The following is a 17,801-nucleotide window of genomic DNA, read 5'->3' as shown; positions in this document are numbered from 1 at the left end:
TCCTCCTGAAGATGAAGTTCCTGCAAGTCAGTGGAAGAAGACGTCCAGCTGCAGGGTCCAGGAGCTGCAGAAGATCTCAGGAGTCACCTACGTGCTGACCCTCGACAGTCACCAGACTGCAGGAGGGTTAGTGACCAGCCAGGTCACTAACAAGCACTGGCAGATTCAAACAGGAGCAGAAGAGGAGTTAGCAAAGTGTTGGGGATCACCGAGGACCAACAGACTCTATCCAGGAGGGGGAGCCAGAGCTGGCCCTCAGCACACAGGAAGGCCAACTGAAGTCTTTAGAGCCCCCATAAGTGACCCATGTGCACCGGACACAGGGAGTCACAAGAAGGCCTTACCAGCACAACACAACAGAAGTTCCACCTCCCAGGATCTACAGGACAGGAGCTGATTTTTGATTTGCAGAGTGCTGGGGGCCGGGGCTTCTTGGAGCCTAAAGATCTCCCGGAGGAAGAGTCAACAAACCTTGGCAAGTGCAACAGTCATGGTGCACAAGGGTGACAGTCCAGTGGCAGGACCAAGGGCCTGCAGTCTCCCAACTTGGATTGAAGACAAGCAGCACCCAGCGGAGGCCACAGACTCACCACCTATGAAGCAGGATCTTCGGATGTCCAGGGACAGCAGACCCCACCAAACGGTCGATGTTGTCACAACCTGTGGAACAGGCCAGTGGAACTCAGGGACAGATTCCAGATGTGGAGGGCCTGCAAAGAAAGGGGACACAGTCCCAGGACCCTCTGAGCAGATACAGGAGAGTGACTCCTTCACTCTAAGGGAGATTTCCTTCGTGCTTCCTGGTGCCAACAGAGTCCTTGTGACCCTAGAGGATGCACAGCCTTGGATGTTGCAGAATTCTTGCAGGATCCGGAGAAACAATGTTGCAATGGGAGTCTTCCCACCAGAACCTGACTTGTTCAGGTCCAGCAAAGACCAGCAGCGGTTCCAGAGGCCAGGAGCAGATGTCTTACTTGACCAATCTTAGGACCCACCGATGTGGGACTCCTTAAATACCTCTAAAAAGGGGGGTTGGTCACTCTGCAGTGACTCACCTATCAGATGGGGTCAGGAACTTCATCTACCTGGCCTAACCAGTCAGATGCTCCCAGGGGCCTCTGCACTTCTTATTTTCAAGATGGCAGAATCAAGTGACCACCTGGCAGAGCTCTGTGCACCTCCCTAGGGAGAAGCTGGACAGGTGGGTGGTCATCGCTGTCCTTGTGTAGTTTCACGCCAGAGCAGGAACCGGGGGTTCCTGAATTGGTGCAAACCAGATTATGCAAGGAGGTCAACAAATGTGCCCTTCAAAGCAGGCTGGTGGCACTCAGACTGCCCCACACCAGCCCTTAGACATGTAATACACAGGGAGAGGTGGTCATACCTATCCCTTGCAGGAAATCATTTGTTCTCTACTCCGGCCTGAGCCTGGCTCACCAGCAGGAGGACCGAACAGTGTCTGGGGTCAGCAGCAGCATGGGCTGGCAGCTATATCCTGTAAGGCTGCACTGGCAGAAACTAGGGGATTCCCTAGGAAACCCCCAGAGTACATGGTATCATGCAACTAACACAGGAATTGGTGTAGTTGCATGATTCCAGCATGTTTCATACCAAACATGCCTAGGTTCAGAGTAGCTATTATGTAATTGGACCACCTGTGTTGACCAGTGACCAAAACATATCTTAACATTAATGTTTTGTAAATGTATGTGGTGTAGACCATGTGGCAGCTTTGCATATGTCTGCCATTGGTATGTTTCCTAAAAATGCCATAGATGCACCTTTTTTCCTAGTGGAGTGAGCTTTAGGTGTGATTAAAAGTTGTCTTTTTGCCTTAATGCAACATGTTTGAATGCATTTAACAATCCATTTAGCTAACCCTTGTTTAGCGATAGGATTACCTGTATGTGGTTGTTGAAAGGCAACAAAAAGCTGTTTAGTTTTCCTAAATTCTTTTGTTCTATCCACATAATACATTAGAGCTCTTTTAAGGTCAAGAGTGTGGAGGGCGCTTTCTGCAGTTGAATCTGGCTGTGGGAAAAAGACTGACAACTCCACTGTTTGGTTTATGTGAAAAGCGATACAACCTTTGGCAGAAATTTTTGAATAATTCTAAGTACGACTTTATGCTTGTGTACTTGGAAAAAAGGTTCCTCTAGATTGAATGCTTGTATTTCACTAACTCTTCTTAATGAAGTAATCACTACTAGGAAAGCAAATTTCCAGGTTAAAAATTGAATTTCACAGGAATGCGTGGGTTCAAAAGGGGGGCTCATTAGTCTTGTGAGGACAATTTTCTAATTCCAAACAGGAACAGGTGGTGTTCTAGGTGGAATGATATGTTTTAGTCCTTCCATGAAGGCTTTAATAACTGGGACTCTAAAGAGTGAGGTATGTTGTATAGTCTGCAAATATGCTGATATTGCGGTAAGATTAATTTTAATAGATGAGAAAGCTAAATTTGACTTTTGTAAATGAAGTAGGTAGCATACAATATCTTCAGAATTTTTAGATTGACAATAATAAACAAATCGTTTCCATTTGTTAGCATAGCATTACACGCTTGTTTGAGAACTTCCATGCATTCTAAAGGAAGTTGCAAGTATCCAAATTCTATGACTTCAGGAGCCAAATCGCTAAGTTGAGAGCACTGGGACTTAGGTGTCTGATTTGCTCTTTGTTTTGTGTTAGCAAATCCGGTCTGTTTGGAAGTTTGTAGTGAGGTGCTACTGACAGGTCTAGAAGTGTTGTGTACCAATGTTGTCGTGCTCACGTGGGGGCTATGAGTATCATGTTGAGAGAGGTCTGATGCAGTTTGTTGACCAGAAATGGAAGTAGTGGGAGAGGGGGAAAAGCGTAAGCAAATATCCCTGACCAGTTGGATCCACAGAGTATTGCCCTTGGACAGAGGGTGTGGGTGTCTGGATGCGAAGTTTTGGCATTTTGCATTCGCTTGTTGCACATACATCTATTTCCAGTGTACCCCACTTTTGAAAGTACTGATGAAGTACCTCAGAGTGAATCCCCCATTTATGTATCTGTTGATGTGTTCTGCTTAGGCGATCCACTAGCTGATTGTGTATTCCTGGGATATATTGTGCTAGGATATAAATGTGATAGTGAATTGCCCATTTCCATATTGTTTGGGCTAGAAGGGACAGCTGAGATGAATGTGTCCCACCTTGTTTCTTTAGGTAAGTACATTGTGGTCATATTGTCTGTTTTTATCAAGATAGTATTGTGTTTGAGAAGTGGTTGAAACGCTTTTAGGGCAATGAACACAGCTAATAATTCTAAATGGTTTATGTGATAATTTAGTTGCTTTGAATCTCATTCACCCTGAATGGTAAGGTTGTTGAGATGAGCTCCCCAACTATAGGAAAATGGCTCCATGTTCGAGTTACCCCCCACTTTTTGCCTGATATTGATGCTGACTTGACTGAGAAGTGTGCTGGGACCCTGCTAACCAGGCCCCAGCACCAGTGTTATTTCACTAAAAATGTACCATTGTTTCCACAATTGGCACACCCCTGGCACACATATAAGTCCCCTGTAAAAGGTACCAGTGGTACTAAGGGCCCTGTGACCAGGGAAGGTCTCTAAGGGCTGCAGCATGTGTTGTGCCACCCTTAGGGATCACTCACCTAACACATGCACACTGCCATTGCAGATTGTGTGTGTTGGTGGGGAGAAAAAGGCAAAGACGACAAGGCATCCCCCTCGGGATGCCATGCACACAAAATACTGCCTGTGGCATAGGTAAGTCACCCCTCTAGCAGGCCTTGCAGCCCTAAGGCAGGGTGCACTATACCACGGGTGAGGGCATAGCTGCATGAGCAATATGCCCCTACAGTGTCTAAGTCTATTCTTAGACATTGTAAGTACAGTGTGGCCATATTAAGTATATGGCCTGGGAGTTGGTCAAAAACAAACTCCACAGCTCCATAATGGCTACACTGAATACTGGGAAGTTTGGTATCAAACTTCTTGGAATAATAAACCCACAATGCTGCAAGTGTTGGATTTATTAAAAAATGCACACAGAGGGCATCTTTGAGATTGCCCCTGTATTTTACCCAATCCTTCAGTACAGGACTGACTGGCCTGTGCCAGCCTGCTGCTGAGAGACGAGTTTCTGACCCCCTGGGGTGAGGGCCTTTGTGCCCTCTGAGGCCAGAAACAAAGCCTGCTCTGGGTGGAGGTGCTTCACACCTCCCCCCTGCAGGAACTGTAACACCTAGCAGTGAGCCTCAAAGGCTCAGACTTTGTGTTACAATACCCCAGGGCACTCCAGCTAGTGGAGATGCCCGCCCCCTGGACACTGCCCCCACTTTTGGCAGCAAGTCCAGGGGAGATAATGAGAAAAACAAGGAGGAGTCACCCACCAGTCAGGACAGCCCCTAAGGTGTAGCCACCCTCCAAGACAGTAGCCATTGGCTACTGCCCTCCCAGACCTAAACATACCCCTAAATTTAGTATTTAGGGGCACCCCAGAACCCAGGAAATCAGATTCCTGCAACCTGAAGAAACAAGAAGGACTGCTGACCTACAAGCCTTCAGACAAGACGGACGACAACAACTGCATTGGCCCCAGCCCTACCGGCCTGTCTCCAGCTTCGAAAACCTGCAACAGGCGGCGCATCCGACAGGGACCAGCGACCTCCGAAGCCTCAGAAGGCTGCCCTGGACCAATGGACCAAGAAACTCCTGTGAGCAGCGGCCCTACTCAAAACCAGCTACTTCTTTGCAACAAAGAAGCAACTTTCAAAGACTTCACGTTTCCCGCTGGAAGCGTGAGACTTCCCACTATGAAAGCGACGACCCAGGCTCGAGATCCAGAGAACAAACACCAAAGGGAGGACTCCCCGGTGACTGCGACCCCGTGAGTAGCCCGAGGCGACCCCCCTGAGCCACCACAGCGACGCCTGCAGAGAGAATCCAGAGGCTCCCCCTGACCGCGACTGCCTGTAACAAGGAACCCGGCGCCTGAAACCAGCACTGGACCCACAGCCCCCAGGACCTGAAGGAACCGAACCTCAGCGCAGGAGTGACCCCCAGGTGACCCTCTACCTAGCTCAGGTGGTGGCTGTCCTGAGAAGCCCCCTGTGTCTGCCTGCTCCGCTAAAGTGACCCCCGGGTCCCTCCATTGATTCCTACCTGAAACACAATGCCTGCTTTGCACACTGCACCCAGCTGCCCCTGTGCCGCTGAGGGTGTGTTTTGTGTGCCTACTTGTGTCCCCCCCCCCAGTGCTCTACAAAAAACCCCTGGTCTGCCCCCCGAGGACGCGGGTACTTACCTGTTGGCAGACTGGAACCGGAGCAGCCCCTGTTCTCCATAGGCGCCTATGTGTTTTGGGCACCTCTTTGACTGTGCACCTGACCGGCCCTGAGCTGCTGGTGTGGTAACTTTGGGGTTGCCTTGAATCCCCAACGATAGGCTGCCTATGCCCCAGAACTGAGACTTGTAAGTGTTTTACTTACCTCACCACCTAACCTTTACTTACCTCCCCCAGGAACTGTTGATTTTTGCACTACGTGTCCACTTTTAAAATAGCTTATTGCCATTTTAACAAATACTATATTTGATATTACTTTTATTCAAAGTTCCTAAGTTACCTGTGTGAAGTACCTTGCATTTTATTTGTCTACTTCAAGTCTTGAACCTGTTGTTCTTAAAATAAACTAAGAAGAGATATTTTTCTATATAAAAACCTATTGGCCTGGAGTAAGTCTTCGAGTGTGTGTTCCTCATTTATTGCCTGTTTGTGTACAACAAATACTTAACACTACCTTCTGATAAGCCTATTGCTCGACCACACTACCACAAAAAAGAGTATTATCTAATTTTGCCACTATCTTACCTCTAAGGGGAACCCTTGGACTCTGTGCACACTATTTCTTACTTTGAAATAGTATATACAGAACCAACTTCCTACACCAACCTATCATGGATGCATCCGTTGTTGATGTGGTCTGAGGCACAGGGTCTTGAAATGACCGCCCCTTCATTAAATTTCTGATATTCCACCATTTAAGGGACTTGTATGTTTGGCGGTCTAACACTAGATCTTGCAACTGACCCTGTGCTTGAGACCATTGCTGTGAGAGGCACAGTTGTAGTGTGCTCATGTTTAGTCTTGCATGCGGTACTATAGCTATGCAGGATGCCATCATTCCCAATAGTTTCAAGATAAATCTTACAGTGTACTGTTGATTTGGCTGCATTTGTGGTATGACATTTTGGAAAGCTTGTATCCTTTGTGTATTTGGATAGGCCAAAGCTTTTTGTGTATTGAGAATAGGACCTAGGTAAGGTTGTACCTGTGCTGCCTGAAGATGGGACTTTTGGTAGTTGAGAGTGAACCCAAATGTGTGTAGGGTTTCTATTGTGTATTGAGTGTGTTGTTGAAATTGTGCCAAATTGCTTGATTTTATTAGCCAATCGTCTAGATAAGGAAAGACATGTATTTGTTGTCTTCTTAGGTAAGCTGCTACTACCGCTAGACATTTTGTAAATACTATTGGAGCTGTTGTTATGCCGAATGGCAGAAATTTGAATTGATAATGTTTTCCTGCTATCACAAACCTTAGGTATATTCTGTAAGCTGGATGGATGAGTATATGGAAATATGCATCCTTGAGATCTAATGCAGTCATGTAATCTTGTTTTTGTAGGAGTGGAATGACGTCCTGCAGAGTTACCATGTGAAAGTGTTCTGACAGGATATATATATTTAGGGGTCTGCGATCCAGAATGGGTCTGAGAGTGCCATCTTTTTTGGGAATGAGGAAGTATAGTGAGTATACGCCTGTTCCTTGTTGAGAATGTGGGACCAATTTTATTGCCTGTTTTAGTAGTAGTGATTGTACAATTCTAGGCAATAACCATTGCAGATAATTGAAAGTACCCACTGGTCTGTGGTGATATTTTTCCATTAGGAGTGGAATTGCTACAGCCTGCTCCCCACAGGAGATGTGTGGGGTTGTGGCATGCTTAATAATTCACTGTTCTGATAGGGTAGTGGCTAGTTTTGAGGCCTGGAATTTGCCTCTGGCTCTAAAGTGTTGGCCTCTATAAGAACGTCTAAATCCCCCTCTCTAGTACTGCTGTTGTTACCCTTGTTTAGACTGGGAGGTAGAAGCCTCTGTGGATTGTGGCTTGAATCCTCCACTAAATTGCTGCCTACGAAAGGAGCCTCTGTAAGGTGTTGTATATAAGGCTCCCATTGCTTTGGCAGTGTTAGAGTCCTTCCTAAGTTTTTCTATGGTGGTGTCAACCTGAGGACCAAACAGGTGTTTTTTTTATTGAAAGGCATATTCAGCACTGACTGCTGTATTTCTTGCTTGAATCCAGAGGAACGTAGCCATGCATGTCTGCGTATGGTGACAGCAGTATTCAGGCTTATAGCTGCTGTATCTGCAGCATCAAGGGCAGACCGTATTTGGTTATTACTTATGGCCTGACCCTCCTCAACAATTTGTTGAGCTCTTTTTTGGTGCTCTTTTGGCAGGTGTTGTAACAGTTCCTGCATCTCGTCCCAGTGGGCTCTATCATACCTTGCTAGCAAGGCCTGTGAGTGTGCAATTCGCCATTGGTTAGCTGCTTGTGTAGCTACCCTCTTGTCAGCAGCATCAAATTTCCTACTCTCTTTGTCAGGGGGAGGAGCATCCCCTGATGACTGACTAATGGCCTTTTTTCTGACAGCACTCACAACCACTGAGTCTGGAGTTACTTGGTGGGTAATGTAAGCAGGGTCTGTAGGTGCAGGTCTATATTTTTTTGTCAATGCATGGTGTTAAAACCCTAGCTTTAACTGGCTCACTGAATATCTCATCTGCATGTTTAAACATGCCAGGTAGCATTGGGAGGCACTGGTATCTTGAGTGCGTGGAAGATAAGGTATTAGAAAGAAAATCCTCTTCCAAAGGCTCACTGTGCATAAGTACCCCATGGTACGCGGCTGCCCTTTAAATAACCTGCACGTATGCAGTAGTGTCTTCTGGTGGGGAAGGTTAAAAGGGTATAAGTCAGGTTCATTAGCAGGAATAGGATCTTGATCATACAGATCCCAAAGGATCAACCATATCACCATGAGAATATGTTTGTGAATGAGTTAGTGAAGGCAAAGGTGGTGGGCTAGTGGGTGGTGGCGGTGGTGAATGAGGGGGAGAAGTATGCATAGGTTATGGCTTCTCCTTCCGTTTGAACATTTTTGCTGTTGGCGGAGCAGTATCTAAATGTTCTTGAAAAGCCAACTTTCTCTTGGTCTGTAGAGGAGGTGCAGTAATTATTCTGCCAGTCTCTTTTATGAATATGGATCCTTGATTGTCTTTCATCCATGATTTCAAGAATGGGTTCAATCTCTGTGTCCTCAGAAACATAATCAGATGGTTTCAATGATTTAGAGGACTGTTCGTCAAATGATTTAGAGCTCTGCTTAACATGGCTTGAAAGTCCTTGTTCTTTTGAATAAGAAGACTTTTTCGGCTCTGAAGATGGCAGTTTTTCCAGACCTGAAAATACAGCCGGTTGTTTCGGCTCAGAGGCAGGACATCGAGGCTTTGGCTCCGAAGAGTGTGGACGTCTACTTGCTTCAGAAGTTGAGCTTTTGGTGGACTTGCTTGACTCTGGTATTGATGGAGGTGTGGGCTTTTTCAGCGCAGAACCCGAAGGTCGGTCGTCGAGAATTTTCTTGCGGGTTGAACCATGGCTCTCTGGCAGTGGTGCACAGCCAAGGCCTTCGAGGACTTTTTAGGAGTGGGCGTAGGGGCAGGTGCACTCACGTGCTGACCAGCAGTAGCAAGTCTATCTTCTTTGGAGTCGGTGTCTCTGATGGAAACTGCCATCTGCACCTGTTCTTCCTCCACGGTGTCGGTATACTCGGTACTCTTCAATGCCATTTCCAGTCTGCTGGCTCTCTGGTCAAGCAAGGTCTTTTTGGATCGAAACAATCGACAGGCCTCACAATCCCCTTCTCAGTGACTGGGAGCGAGACACAGATTACATACAAGGTGTTGCTCTGTGTTTGGACATTTTGTGTGGCACCGCGGACAAGATCGAAATGAAGTCCAATCCATCAGGCTTTGACGTGGTAGTCCCAAATAGTCCTGAGTCGGGCACTCATGCCCAGAAGAGCGAAAATTGTTTTTATACTATTGGTTGGACTGTGGGTGGAAACGCGATCAAAACAATACTGACGGTCAAAGAAAGTTATCTAAAGTTTCCAATTCTAAATCTCAGAGCAAGAGGAAACTCGTCTGCACCCGACAACAGAAAGAAAACAATCTAACAACGGAGTCGATGCCCATGCGTGCTATAACAGAGAAGAGGAGTCACTCGATCCTGTGACTCCCAAACGACTTCTTCGAAGAAAACCCCTTGTAACACTCCAAGCCCAACACTAGATGGCGGAAGTAATGCATAGCATGTGTATCTGCAGCTACACACGCCATCGAACACATATACAAATATATATACACATATACAAATATATATACATATATATATGGAAAATGTCACTTACCCAGTGTACATCTGTTCGTGGCATGAGATGCTGCAGATTCACATGCTTTGCACATCCCGCCATCTAGTGTTGGGCTCTGAGTGTTACAAGTTGTTTTTCTTCGAAGAAGTCTATCGAGTCACGAGATCGAGGGACTCCTCCCCCTTTCGGCTCCATTGAGCAGGGGCGTCGACTCCATCTTAGATTGTTTTCCCCGCAGAGGGTGAGGTAAGAGTTGTGTATTATAGTAATAGTGCCCATGCAATGGAGTAAACATGTATGTACAGAACGTAGTTTAAAGTGATATATTTACAAATGTTCAAGATCAACTTCGAAACGGCTACAGGCTCCCGGGGAGGCGCATGTGAATCTGCAGCGTCTCATGCCACGAACAGATGTACACTGGGTAAGTGACATTTTCCATATATATATATATATATATATATATATATTTGTATATGTGTATATATATTTGTATATGTGTTCGATGGCGTGTGTAGCTGCAGATACAAATGCTTTGCATAGACTAGTAAACAGTTATCTCCCCAAAAGCGGTGGTTCAGCCTGTAGGAGTTGAAGTTGTTTGAAACAAAGTTCGTAGTACTGCTTGTCACACTGTGGCTTGTTGTGCTGTTAACACAAGTTGTGTGGGTAATTTGCAGGTAAGCTGAAATTGCAGTAAGATGTATCTTAATGGATGAAAAAGCTAGTTTTGAATTTTGCAAATGTAGCAAGTAGCTTACAATATCTTTAGCAGATGCGTGTAAGGGTTGAATTTGATTATTATGACAATAATAAACAAACCTTTTCCACTTATTTGCATAGCAATGTCTAGTGGTTGGTTTTCTAGCTTGTTTTATGACTTCCATACATTCTTGTGTAAGGTCCAAGTGTCCGAACTCTAAGACTTCAGGAGCCAAATTGCTAGATTGAGCGATGCTGGATTGGGGTGTCTGATCTGTTGATTGTGTTGAGTTAACAGATCTGGTCTGTTTGGTAGTTTGATATGAGGCACTACTGAGAGGTCTAGTAGTGTTGTGTACCAAGGTTGTCTTGCCCAAGTTGGTGCTATGAGTATGAGTTTGAGTTTGTTTTGACTCAACTTGTTTACTAGATATGGAAGGAGTGGGAGAGGGGGGAAAAGCGTATGCAAATATCCCTGACCAACTCATCCATAACGCATTGCCCAGAGACTGATCTTGTGGGTACCTGGATGCGAAGTTTTGGCATTTTGCGTTTTCTTTTGTTGCAAACAGGTCTATTTGTGGTGTTACCCAATTTTGGAAGTAAGTGTGTAGTACTTGGGGGGGAATCTCCCATTCGTGGATATGTTGGTGATCCCGAGAGAGATTGTCTGCTAATTGATTCTGAATCCCTGGAATGAACTGTGCTATTAGGCGAATATGGTTGTGTATTGCCCAATGCCATATTTTCTGTGTCCGGAGACACAACTGTGTTGAGTGTGTTCCTCCCTGTTTGTTTAGGTAATACATTGTTGTCATGTTGTCTGTTTTGACAAGAATGTGTTTGTGGCTTATTATTGGTTGAAATGCTTTTAACGCTAGAAATACTGCCAATAGTTCTAAATGATTTATGTGAAACTGCTTTTGCCGAGAGTCCCATTGCCCCTGAATGCTGTGTTGATTGAGGAGTGCTCCCCACCCTATCATGGAGGCATCTGTAGTTATTACGTATTGAGGCACTGGGTCTTGAAAAGGCCTCCCTTGTTTTAAATTTATATTGTTCCACCATTGAAGCGAGGTGTATGTTTGGCGGTCTATCAACACTAGATCTAGAAGTTGAGTCTGTGCCTGTGACCATTGTGATGCTAGGCACTGTTGTAAGGGCCGCATGTGCAATCTTGCGTTTGGGACAATGGCAATGCATGGGGACATCATGCCTAGGAGTTTCATTACGATTTTGACTTGTATTCTTTGGTTTGGATACATGACGTGTATTACATTGTGAAATGCTTGTACTCTTTGTGGACTTGGAGTGGCAATCGCTTTTGCTGTGTCGACTGTTGCCCCTAAGTATTGCTGTGTCTGACACGGCTGAAGGTGTGACTTTGTGTAGTTGATTGAGAAACCCAGTTTGTGTAGGGTTTCTATGACGTACTTTGTGTGTTGTAAACACCGTTCTAGTGTGTTGGTTTTGATTAACCAATCGTCTAGGTACGGGAACACATGTATTTGCTGCCTTCTGATATGCTCAGCTACTACTGCCAGGCATTTTGTAAAAACTCTTGGCGCAGTTGTTATTCTGAATGGCAACACCTTGAATTGGTAATGTACCCCTTGGAATACAAATCTTAGGTACTTCCTGTGTGAAGGATGTATTGGTATATGGAAATATGCATCTTTTAGGTCTAGTGTTGTCATGTAGTCTTGTTGTTTGAGCAGTGGGATTACTTCTTGTAATGTCACCATGTGAAAGTGGTCTGATTTGATGTAGGTATTTAATGTTCTGAGATCTAGTATAGGTCTTAGTGTTTTGTCCTTTTTGGGTATGAGAAAGAACAGAGTGTAAACTCCTGTTCCTTTCTGTTGAATTGGTACTAATTCTATTGCTCCTTTTTGTAGCAATGCCTGGACCTCTAGTCCTAGAAGATCCATGTGTTGTTTTGACATATTGTGTGTTTCGGTGGAACGTTTGGAGGGAATGTGAGAAATTCTATGCCATAACCATGCTGGATAATTGCTAGTATCCAAGTGTCTGTTGTTATCTCCTCCCAATGTTTGTAAAAATTGCTTAGTCTCCCCCCACAGGTGTTATGTGTTGGGGATTTGTGACTTGGAAGTCACTGCTTGTTTTGAGTAGTTTTGTGGCTTTGGAACTTCCCTCTATTCTTTTGGAATTGTCCCCCTCTATATTGCCCCCGAAAACTTCCCCGCTGATATTGACTTTGATAAGTGGGCCTTGTTTGTGATGTTGTGGGTTCTGTAGCTTGTGCTCGAAACCCCCCTCTAAACTGTGTTTTGCGAAATGTGCCTCTGCTCTGTGGGGAGTAGTGCGCCCATGGCTTTGGCCGTATCAGTGTTTTTTTTAAGTTTTTCTATAGCAGTGTCCACCTCCGGCCCAAACAACTGCTGTCCATTAAAAGGCATATTCAGCACGGCTTGTTGTATTTCCGGCTTGAATCCTGACGTACGCAACCATGCGTGTCTCCTTATTGTTACTGCAGTATTTACTGTCCTTGCAGCTGTATCTGCTGCATCCACTGCTGACCGTATTTGATTATTTGAGATACTTTGTCCTTCCTCTACCACCTGTTGTGCCCTTTTCTGGAACTCTTTGGGTAAGTGTTCTATGAAATGCTGCATTTCGTCCCAATGAGCCCTATCATATCTTGCCAGAAGTGCTTGTGAGTTGGCAATGCGCCACTGGTTTGCTGCTTGTGCTGCAACCCTTTTCCCTGCAGCGTCAAATTTGCGACTCTCCTTGTCTGGAGGTGGTGCGTCTCCCGAGGTGTGAGAGTTTGCTCTCTTGCGAGCTGCCCCTACTACCACAGAGTCTGGTGTTAATTGCTGCATGATATACACAGGGTCTGTAGGCAGTGGCTTGTACTTTTTCTCCACCCTTGGAGTTATGGCCCTGCCCTTCACAGGCTCCTGAAACACTTGTTTGGAGTGTTTTAGCATTCCAGGTAGCATAGGTAAGCTCTGGTATTGGCTATGAGTGGAGGATAGTGTATTAAACAAAAAGTCATCCTCAATCGGTTCTGCATACAAGGTGACATGGAAAGCCGCTGCCCTTGAGACCACCTACGTGTAGGATGTACTGTCCTCAGGTGGGGACGGTCTCGCTGGGTAACAGTCTGGGCTGTTATCCGATACTGGCGCATCATAAAGGTCCCATGCGTCGGGATCGTCCTGACTCATTGCAGTATGCGTTGGGGATTGCATCAGTGGTGGAGTGGCTACCGGCGATGTGTGCATTGATGGTGGTGGAGATGGTGGCGGAGTTGTCTGTCTTGCCACCTTTGCCTGTGGCTGCTTGTCCTTTTCTTGAAAGGCAAGTCTTCTTTTCATTGTAATTGGGGGAAGAGTGCTTATCTTACCTGTGTCCTTTTGAATGTGGAGCCTCCTTTGAGTGTAGTCTGGCTCCATTGATTCTAGTTCTTGTCCGAACTTATGTCCTTGCATTTGGGAGGACAATCCCTGTTCCGGTTCCGAGGCTGGATGTTTAGGAACGGAAACCTTTTCGGTAGCCTTTTTCGGATCCGACGACACTTTCTTTATTTTCGGCGTTGTGGTCTCTCGGTGCCGACCCATTTCGGTGCCGCTGTCTCGGTGCCGAACTTGCTCGGAGCCGCTGTCTTGGGCTCGAGATTGCTGTGTGCCGGTATCTCGACCGGAGTCGGATGACTTCGACACAAGCGTGCCCTTTTTCGGTGCTGATGATCGGTCACCTATTTTACGGGTTAAGCCATGGCCTGTTGGCAGTGGCGTCCCCTGGGCTTTTGTGGTCTTCTCGTGAGTTTTATGTTTTGACGTCTTACTCACGGTTTTAGGCGTTTCTTCGGGATCGAGCTCGTCCGAGTCCGACTCCTGGATGGAGAAGGTTTCTTCTTCCTCCTCCAAATGACTTTGTCCTGTCGGCGCTGACACCATTTGCTGTCTTCTTGCTCTTCGGTCTCAATGTTTTCCTCGACCGAAACGCTCGACAGGCTTCACAAGTATCTTCTTTGTGTTCTGGAGACAAACACAAGTTACAGACCAGGTGCTGATCTGTATACGGATACTTGTTGTGACATTTTGGGCAGAAGCGGAATGGGGTCCGTTCCATCAGCCTTGCAGAGACACGAAGCCGGGCCGACCAGGCCCCGACGGGGGATCGAAAAAACCCCGAAGGGCCACCGGAGCTCTTCAAAAGTCGCTGTCGATCTGTAGTAACTAACCCGATACTGAACGCACACAATACTGTTGAATTCTCCGAGATTCTAAGTAACTTTCCGAACCGAAACACGGAGCGAAAAGGAACACGTCCGAACCCGATGGCGAAAAAAAAAAACAATCTAAGAGGAGTCGACGACCATGCGCAATGGAGCCGAAAGGGGAGGAGTCCCTCGATCTCGTGACTTGAAAGACTTCTTCAAAGAAAAACAACTTGTAACACTCTGAGCCCAACACTAGATGGCGGGATGTGCAAAGCATGTGTATCTGCAGCTACACATGCCATCGAACATATGGAAAATGTCACTTACCCAGTGTACATCAGTTCATGGCATTAGTCGCTGCAGATTCACATGCTGTGCACATCCCGCCATCTGGTGTTGGGCTCGGAGTGTTACAAGTTGTTTTTCTTCAAAGAAGTCTTTTTTTCGAGTCACAAGACCGAGGGACTCCTCCCATTTCGACTCCATTGCGCATGGGCGTCGACTCCATCTTAGATTGTTTTCCCCGCAGAGGGTGAGGTAGTAGTTGTGTATGCTAGTAATAGTGCCCATGCAATGGAGTGAATACGTATGTACATAATGAAGTTTAAAGTAATATATTTACAAATTTACAAATGTTCAAGATCAACTTCTAAACGGCTACAGGCTCCCGGGGAGGCGGGTGGGCGCATGTGAATCTGCAGCGACTAATGCCACGAACAGATGTACACTGGGTAAGTGCCATTTTCCGTTTGATGGCATGTGTAGCTGCAGATACACATGCTGTGCATAGACTAGTAAGCAGTTATCTCCCCAAAAGCGGTGGTTCAGCCTGTAGGAGTTGAAGTTGTTTGAAATAATGTTCGTAGTACAGCTTGACCTACTGTGGCTTGTTGTGCCGTTAACACATCTACACAGTAGTGTTTGGTAAATGTATGAGGCATAGACCATGTTGCTGCCTTACATATTTAGTTCATTGGAATATTTCCTAGAAAGGCCATGGTAGCACCTTTTTTTCTGGTTGAGTGTGCCTTTGGTGTAATAGGCAGCTCTCTCTTTGCTTTAAGATAGCAGGTTTGAATACACTTAACTATCCATCTAGCAATGCCATGTTTAGAAATTGGATTCCCTGTATGAGCTTTTTGGAAAGCAATAAATAGTTGTTTTGTTTTTCGAATTAGTTTTGTTCTGTCAATGTAGTACATTAGTGCTCTTTTGATGTCTAATGTATGCAGTGCTCTTTCAGCTACAGAATCTGGCTGTGGGAAGAACACTGGTAATTCTACCGTTTGATTCAAGTGGAACGGTGGGATCACTTTTGGTAAAAAAAAAATGGATTTGTTCGTAGAACTACTTTATGCTTGTGTATTTGAATAAATGGTTCTTGTATGGTAAATGCTTGAATTTCACTCACTCTTCTTAGAGATGTGATGGCAATCAAAAATGCAACTTTCCATGTTAAATATTGCATTTCACAAGAGTGCATGGGCTCAAAAGGTGGACCCATGAGTCGTGTTAATACAATGTTGAGGTTCCATGAAGGAACTGGTGGTGTTCGTGGTGGTATAATTCTCTTTAGGCCTTCCATAAATGCTTTTATGACTGGTATCCTAAATAATGAAGTTGAGTGCGTAATTTGCAGGTAGGCTAAAATTGCGGTCAGATGTATCTTTATTGAAGAGAAAGCTAGCTTTTACTTTTGCAATTGTAGTAAGTATCCTACTATATCTTTGGCAGATGCGTGTAAGGGTTGAATTTGATTATTATGGTAGTTATAAACAAATCTTTTCCACCTTTTTGTATAGCAGTGTCTAGTGGTAGGTTTCCTAGCTTGTCTTATGACCTCCATACATTCTTGTGTGAGGTCTAAGTGTTCGAATTCTAGGATTTCAGGAGCCAAATTGCTAGATTCAGCGATGCTGGATTTGGATGTCTGATGTGTTGTTTGTGTTGTGTTAACAGATCTGGTCTGTTTGGTAGTTTGACATGAGGTACTACTGAGAGGTCTAGTAGTGTTGTGTACCAAGGTTGTCTTGCCCATGTCGGTGCTATTAGTATGAGTTTGAGTTTGTTTTGACTCAATTTGTTTACTAGATATGGAAGGAGTGGGAGAGGGGGGAAAAGCGTAAGCAAATATCCCTGACCAACTCATCCATAACGCATTGCCCTGAGACTGATCTTGTGGGTACCTGGATGCGAAGTTTTGGCATTTTGAGTTTTCTTTAGTTGCAAATAGATCTATTTGTGGTGTTCCCCACATTTGGAAGTAAGTGTTTAGTATTTGGGGGTGAATCTCCCATTCGTGGATCTGTTGGTGATCCCGAGAGAGATTGTCTGCTAACTGGTTCTGAATTCCTGGAATAAATTGTGCTATTAGGCGAATGTGGTTGTGAATCGCCCAATGCCATATTTTCTGTGTTAGGAGACACAACTTTGTCGAGTGTGTGCATCCCTGTTTGTTTAGGTAATACATTGTTGTCATGTTGTCTGTTTTGACAAGAATGTGTTTGTGTCTTATTATGGGTTGAAATGCTTTGAGCGCTAGAAATACCGCTAACAGTTCTAAGTGATTTATGTGAAACTGTTTTTGCTGTTTGTCCCATTGTCCTTGGATGCTGTGTTGATTGAAGTGTGCTCCCCACCCTATCATGGAAGCATCTGTTGTTATTACGTATTGTGGCACTGGGTCTTGGAAAGGCCGCCCTTGGTTTAAATTTATACTGTTCCACCATTGAAGCGAGATGTATGTTTGGTGGTCTATCAACACCAGATCTAGAAGCTGACCCTGTGCTTGTGACCATTGTGATGCTAGGCACTGTTGTAAGGGCCGCATGTGCAACCTTGCGTTTGGGACAATGGCTATGCATGAAGACATCATGCCTAGTAGTTTCATCACCAGTTTGACTTGTATCTTTTGATTTGGATACATGGTCTGTATCACATTTTGAAATGTGTGAACTCTTTGTGGACTTGGAGTGGCAATCCCTTTTGCTGTGTTGATTGTTGCTCCTAAGTATTGCTGTGTTTGACACGGCAGAAGGTGTGACTTTGTGTAATTGATTGAGAAACCTAGTTTGTGGAGGATTTCTATGAGATATTTTGTGTGTTGTGAACACCGTTTTAGCGTGTTGGTTTTGATTAACCAATTGTATAGGTACGGGAACACATGTATTTGCTGCCTTCTGATATGTGCAGCTACTACTGCTAGGCATTTTGTAAAAACTCTTGGTGCAGTTGTTATTCCGAATGGCAACACTTTGAATTAGTAATGTATCCCTTGGAATACAAACCTTAGGTACTTTCTGTGTGAAGGATGTATTGGTATATGGAAATATGCATCCTTTAGGTCTAGTGTTGTCATGTAGTCTTGTTGTTTGAGCAGTGGGTTTACGTCTTGTAATATAACCATGTGAAAGTGAT

The 17,801-nt window shown here is 45.1% G+C and overlaps 1 protein-coding gene across 1 annotated transcript in view; it reads right to left on the bottom strand.

Moving 5' to 3' along the window:
• The window catches only part of LOC138248710 (E3 ubiquitin-protein ligase TTC3-like), a 1,210,547-nt gene that overhangs the window by 268,955 nt on the left and 923,791 nt on the right, over positions 1-17,801 (bottom strand). The window lies entirely within an intron of this gene.

The sequence above is a fragment of the Pleurodeles waltl genome, chromosome 8, assembly GCF_031143425.1.
Source record: "Pleurodeles waltl isolate 20211129_DDA chromosome 8, aPleWal1.hap1.20221129, whole genome shotgun sequence".
NCBI classification, from domain to species: Eukaryota; Metazoa; Chordata; class Amphibia; order Caudata; family Salamandridae; genus Pleurodeles; species Pleurodeles waltl.
Note: the sequence above shows the minus strand (reverse complement) of the source record. Positions and strands in the feature narration are given on the sequence as shown.